The sequence below is a fragment of the Egretta garzetta genome, unplaced genomic scaffold (genome assembly GCF_000687185.1).
Source record: "Egretta garzetta isolate BGI_Z169 unplaced genomic scaffold, ASM68718v1 scaffold325, whole genome shotgun sequence".
NCBI lineage: Eukaryota > Metazoa > Chordata > Aves > Pelecaniformes > Ardeidae > Egretta > Egretta garzetta.
This window is the reverse complement of record NW_009259833.1, coordinates 2,479,556-2,486,756: the sequence shown is the minus strand read 5'-3', so window position 1 is coordinate 2,486,756 and position 7,201 is coordinate 2,479,556.

The window sequence follows — 7,201 nt, the reverse complement described above, 5'->3', positions numbered from 1 at the left end:
GCCCCCCGCCCCTTCTCTGGACACGCTCCGGCCCCCCCAGGTCCTTCGGGGAGGGAGGGGCCCAACCCTGACCCCAGCATTTGAGGGGCGGCCCCCCCAGTGCCCAGCACAGGGGCACGGTCGCTGCCCTGCTCCTGCTGGCCACACCTCTCCTGTTACAAGCCAGGATGGTGCTGACCCTCTTGGCCACCTGGGCACCCTGCTGGCTCCTATTCAGCTGGCTAAATTTCTAGTGAATTTTAGTTTAAGACAAGTTTCAGTTAATTTTCTTGCTGGAACTGTGCCCTTTGTGGGTTGAAAACACCTCAATATATGACTATGCCATTTCTTAGGGGTCAGAGACAGGACCCTAAGCATCTCCTTGGCATCTGCTGTCTCTGTCCCTTAAATATCTCCTTGAGGTTAAGGACAGATAAGCATCTATCAAATAAGACTCTGGGAGCACCATGTAAATCTGCTCTCTGCCTCTCTCCTTATTTCATCTCCCCATCTGTGGGTGGTGTTTCCCCACTACTCTGGCCCCCATGCTGGGGAATGAGGCACGGTCCAGTCTTAGCTGGGAGCAGGACTCATACTGCAGCACCTGCAGAGTCCAGCCTGAAAGAGTCCTTCAAATGGAAAGGGAAGCCACCAAACTGTAATTTTTGAACTCCCTTGTTCACAGACACACCTATAGGACATAAGCCAACCTGATATTCGGCTGCTGAAGCTGACAAAATCCTCAGGACCGTCCCCCCACTGCAGCTAAGAGGGTCACTTCAAGCGTTCTGCATAAAGGTCTCCACAGAACCACCCACGGCTAATAGCTCCCGCTCCCCCGTGCATGACTTTGCTGGGAAACCATGCCTGTAGTGGCAGCTCTTCAACACCCCTGCTCCTAGGACAGGATTCCTCCTGGGTAATGAGCCAGATACTGCCAGGCAAATGACCTTTGGAAAGGCCAAGACTTGCTAGCAGCATTACGGGCTGCGTTTCTCAAGAGTCCTCTGTACAGTTTTCACAGCCACGTCTTTGCTGGGGGTGTAAAACACAGTTTCATCCACTCTTCGCCTTCATCTCCAGCCCTTCAGAGGGGCACTGTGTATGGTTTTGTGGGTGTTGGTACAAAGAGCATGCCTAAAGGTTTGGCCTTGGTAAGGATTTAGAAAAACATAACAAAAAGCCTAACTCCTTATCAATGCAAAAATGTGTCACCTCTTCACAAGCAAGCCCCACGGATCACTGCTCTTTAGGCAGCACCTGCAAAGCAGAGTCCTCTGGGCTTCCTAGTCAGATCGTCTGAAGTTGACTGTGAATAGGTAAATATTTGGCCTTAAAATCTGGGGGTTTTTTTCTGTCTCTCTCCTTCAGTTGGGTTGGAGCAGAACAGGGAAATTTTGGTATGCCCAGAGTTATTCTGGTGTACCTTTCTGTGTGCTGATGGAATCTTGTGATGGGTGACAGCGGAGCCAGTCCAATAGTCAGATGGAGGTTGCCGGAGGAAGGACGGGAAGGAGACTTCTGTCAATGATGCAACTAAACGTGACAGGGACAGTTCCTAAGGCAGCTAGAATGGCTGGCCACATCCATACTGTTAAACTCTTCCTCCCTCCAGAAGAACAAGGTGGGTGAATTAGAAGTATCTGTCGGGAATGGTCCCTGGCCCAATGCCAACACCCAGCCTGTGCCCAGGGAGAGTTTGGGTGGGTGCTAGTTGGGGTCTGGGCCCAACCTTTGCCCAGGTTAGCTGATATTGTAGAGTCATGGTCTTGTAGCTCTGCCCCTAAACTGGTTTACTTGCCAACGTGGACATGATGCTGCCCTGGGGAATTTTGCTATGGATGTTCTCACAGGAGAGGACAGAGAGAGCCTTGCCCTGTCCCCTTCCCCTCCACTCACTCCTGCCTCAAAACACTCATCAGTTATGCTCGTATACTATTTGGACCAAAGCTGTTGCAATCACACCACAAGTAAGTGAAATCTCTGGCTTTCCCCCTACAAACTAATTGGCCCTTTTGATTACAAATCAAATTGATTATCTTTTGTAGTGGTTTAGTTGCAAGAACAGCTTTGAGTACAGGAATATGATTTAAAATCTCAGAAGCATAAAGGAAGGAAGGAAGGAAGGAATCAAGCAAGCTGTGGGACCAAATCCTATTTGGCAGACAGCTCCTGTTCTTACATAAGTGACAAACTCCCAGGGAAAGGTTCATACAAAGAAAAGAAAATTTGGTTGATTTTCCATGCAAAAAAGACTAAGAAGCAGTTGTTCACCTTCCACTGGTGCAAACCTTGTAAAAAGGACATGCTGAGAGAACAACATGGCCATGAGATCGGGCACCCATGAGAAGGGTACTGATAATAGCGAGGTGAGAAGGTCTGCCAGGTCTCCCAGCTCTTTCAGACAGGGGAATTAATGTTACCCAGATGTGCTGCATCTGTGTGGCTTTCCTCCTGCCTTTCTTCAGCTGTACAAAGTAGGGACCTCACCCTGCAGGGGAAACGGATAAACAGTGGATTTTGCCTTCTTTCCTGATGTAAACGTGTAAATACATGTACTGTAGGCTGGAACAGTGACATTTATATAGACAGCTCTCCATGCCTTGTTAATCATGATTTCCTTTGCACTGGAATTTGGTAGTCACTGTTGTACCCCATCTGGACAAGCCCTTCCCTAGTGGGAAGTCACCAACTGGAAAAGGAAACAGAGACATGCAGAGAAGCAGGCAGAGGAAGGGAAAGCAGCCAGGAATCTGCTGAGTCTTGTTAAGGTATTGCACATGATTCAGTGGCAGCTGGACTTGCTGGGTAATTGTGCAACTCATTGATGCTTACAGAAATTTAAATTATTTGGGACAGCAATAAAAGTGGTATCTGAGCTACCCTGGCACCATCATCTCTGTGTCCTTTCCTCTCCTGATCAATGAGAAAAGCTGCTCATGATCCTCTTTCTGGCAGTTTGTACATTTGAAAATGATCAGGTAAATTCCCCCTGGAAGGGGGGTAAACACACAAACCCACCCCATTTCTGGAGGTGTCAGTGGGAAGCTCAGAGAGGGTATCAAGGAAAATATGAGGCTCTGCCTATCTATTTCTTAATCTTTTCTGCAGACATCTGGACCGCTGTAAGAGTCGGGACCCTGGAGCAGATGTGGAATAACTCTGCACAACCTTTCCTGACTTTTTTATGAGGTGGCTTGCCTAAGATATCACAGACGGTTGGTCAAGGCAGAGCCTTCAAGGGTGGCACGGCGAGCCACTTGTGGAGCCTCCAAAGACATAAGTTTGATTTCTTGCTTCAAGAACCTGTTCCCAAGAAAGCTTTCCATCCCCATGCTGGTAAACCCAGGAGAAGGTTTTCTCTCCCCTCCTTCCCAGGTTTATCGTAAGAATGAACGTATGAATGATGAAGATGCTCTGTTGTCCCAGGGGTTGCCAATACATCTGAGATGCTGTAAGGCAAAGCGCTCTTTGCTATTATCCCTCTACAGACCTTGAGAGAAGGGGAATGATGTGCTGAGCAGGGCCATATTCTCCAGCTCCGTCTTGCCACTTTCTTTCTCGGGAGAAATTCGCATCCTGGCTTCTTCATTGCAAGCAAGAGCCATGAAAAGTGTCTGGTACACTTCTGGGGCTTTGAAAACTCAGTGAACGGTGATAGAACCGGGAATACTATTGGAAGGACAATTACCTTCAAACTGATGAACTCTGACTTGTATACCTCTCATTTAGACGTTTATCCATTTAAAAAATATACTCTTGATTGCATCTCACTATCAGCATTGCTGTCTGCTCATGAAGGTGGTCCTTGTGCTTTGCCTAGGCCTTCTTGGACTTTGTTCTGACATTTGTCCAGTTCCTAAGGAGACAACCTGACATTCAACAGACAACATGGAGGTTCTCCTCTCCCTCTACTCTGCCCTGCTGAGACACCACCTGGAGTACTGTGTCCAGTTCTGGGCTCCCTGGTTCAAGAAAGATGAGGAACATCTAGAAAGAGTCCAGAGGAGGGCTACAAAGGTGATGAGGGGACTGGAGCACCTCCCCTGTGAGGAAGGGCTGAGAGAGTTGGGCTTGTTTAGCCTGAAGAAGAGAAGATTGAGAGGGAATCTAGTCAACACATACAAATATCTCAAGGGTAGATGTCATGGGGATGGAGCCAGACTCTTCCCAGTGGTGCCCAGCAACAGGACAAGTGGCAACGGGCACAAACTGAAGCAGAAGAGGTTCCAGTTGAACGTGAGGAAGAACTTCTTGACTTTGAGGGTGCCAGAGCCCTGGCCCAGGCTGCCCAGGGGGGTTGTGGAGTCTCCTTCTCTGGAGATATTCAACCCCCGCCTGGACGCTGTCCTGTGCCCCCTGCTCTGGGTGAGCCTGCTTTAGCGGGGGGTTGGATTAGATGATCTCCGGAGATCCCTTCCCAACCCCTGCCATTCTGGGATTTTGTGATTCACTCAGGAGTATATCCTGGGTCTGCACCTGTAAAAACAAGTGAAAAACAGCAAAGAGAGATTAAAAAAAATCATTATGAATACAGGTCTTGAGCCTGGTGTCGCAAAGAGATTTGAATATTTAGCTGGAACAGTGGAATAAAGAAGTTAGTCTGGGATCAAAAAAAACTTACCTAAGAGAAAGGTGCAACCATGTGCATATATGTGTGTGTGTGTTTTCAGGTTTGAGAATTGTAACAGAGGTAGATATAAGAAATTGCTTTGAGCCCTTTTTAATGTTCTTTTGCCCTGAAATAATTCCAAAGTAATATTCCTGTCTTGTGGATTCTTGGCTGCTAATCCGTCTGATACCACATCTGGTTTATGGTCTGATTTTAAAGATATCAGTGTACTATCTCAAAGCTGTTCTGTCTCCTGATTGCAGAGAAAGATAAATGTCAGCCACATGCTATCACCAAAATATACATTGGGAAAGAAATAATCCCCAACAGCTTTGCTGGGCCAATCCTGACCTCACGTTATAACATAATAACAGAGCAATGCCCTGTTGGACCATCTATATCTAGACCTTTTTGACCTTGCTGGTACCATCTGCCTTCATAGCTTCCCATAGCAACAAGGTTGAGAAGTTTACTGTCTGCAAATGTCAGGACATCTTTCCTGAGTTGTAGGTGCCAGTTCAGTGTCATGGCCTGGGTTATTTTTCCCTAGATGCATTTCCCTAGTGTACTTCTGTCATCTTTTTTCCTGCTCACTCCATTTTATGAAGTTCCTTGCAATTGGCACAGCTTTTAAATACCTGAAATAAAATTGCAAACCTGGAGTTTTCACTCTTTATCCTTTTTACCACACCATTGCTGAAGATATTGACAAAACTTTGTCCCTGCATTGAAGATTGGGGCAGTCACAGCCCCCCCATTCTGCTCTGCACTAAGGCAGGGATGAGCCTTAGATGTGAACAGGGATAGGGATGAGAGCCTCCAGGGATAGGCCTGACCAGAGAAAATGAGAGACTCAAAGCTTGGGATTTAGAACTTGACAGACTTCTCCATCGCTTCTCCAGCAGATGCTTTATTGGTGATTCAGATACTGAGGGAAAAAGAGGCTAAAGACCTTGTTATTGGCACCAGTGCCTATAAATTAGTCCCCTTCCACACACAGGAGGATCTTATAGAATCATAGGATTGTTTGGGTTGGGAAAGCCCTTTAAGATCATCAAGTCCAACCATTACCCTAACCCTGCCATCCCACCGCTAAACCCTGTCCCTAAGCACCTCAGCTGCCCGGCTTTTAAATACCCCCAGGGATGGGGACTCCACCCCTTCCCTGGGCAGCCTCTTCCAGTGCTTGACAGCCCTTTCAGGGAGGAAATTTTTCCTAATGTCCAACCTAACCCTGCCCTGGCACAACTTGAGGCCGTTTCCCCTCGTCCTATCGCCTGTTACCAGGGAGAAGAGACCGATCCCCACCTCGCTACAGCCTCCTGTCAGGCAGTTGTAGAGGGTGATCAGGTCTCCCCTCAGCCTCCTCTTCTCCAGGCTAAACAGGCCATTTTCATCCTTAAAAAAGGTCCAGCAGAACAAAAATGACCTTACCTTGATCATCAACAAGGAGATGTGACCTTGTCCTCAACTTAGACATTGAGCCTTGGAGTCAACAGGGTGGAGGGAAATGAAAATGAATCTTCAGCTTCCAGAGCAGTCAGGGGATTGTGCCAGAATTGAGCATAGCCCAGTGACACAGGAGTGGCACAGAGAAAATTCTCCCTGCCTGACAATATATTTACCGTATCTGTAATTATTTTGACCAGACACAGAAAATCCAGAGCTGGACCCAATATAGTGCTGGGAGAAGGGGTCCCAACTCAGGAAAGCTGGGCTTGTGCTCACAGGTTTCATGTCCTCCTCTGGTCAAGCTCATTGCATGTCAGTATTCAGAGTAAACTGGTTTGTACAACGGACTTCAGTAGGACTGATCACAATTTTCTGAGAACCGGAATTTCATTGGAAAATAAAGATGTATCTGTAACAGCATTTGTTGCAAGGTTTTGTAATTACATGGAATATTTTTAAACCTTTCTCCCTCACACTTTTCTACCTGATACAGCCTCAGAAATGTCCCTGTTCATGCAAGGTAGAATGTTTTAACTAGAAAATTTCAAAGAGCCGCATGATTATTAAATAATTTTGTTATAAAGTAACATATGACAACTTCCCTTGCATGGGAGACATCAAGTTCTACTGCCTGGTAAACTGTCCCTTTGATTAAACCTCATCATCAGGCAGCTCAAGTGACTCAAGTCACTTCTGCTTAGAAAAAAAAAAAGGCTTTAAAAAGCCTTAAAAGTTCAGCCTGGTGAAGAGTGACATTAATTGTAAATCTCAGCATTTTTATGAAATGTAAAAACTGTTCCTACTGGCCGCAGTGAAAAGAACACTTCTACCCAGAAGCATACAGGAATAATACTTCTTACCAGATACCGTTCTTTCAAGAGTGTGCTAGCACCCCCAGGAAAAGCATCTAGCGACCGGTACTATATTGTTTTTTTCAGCTGCGCAAGATCTGCAGAAGGAAACACCTGCATTTCTTCCTGTTCAGAGAACTTAAAGAATCATAGAATCATAGAAACATAGAATGTTTTGGGTTGGAAGGGAGCCCTAGAGGTCATCTAGTCCAACCCCCCTGCAAGGAGCAGGGACACCGCTAACTAGATCAGGCTGCTCAGAGCCCCGTCCAACCTGGCCTTGAATGTTTCCAGGGATGGGGCCTCC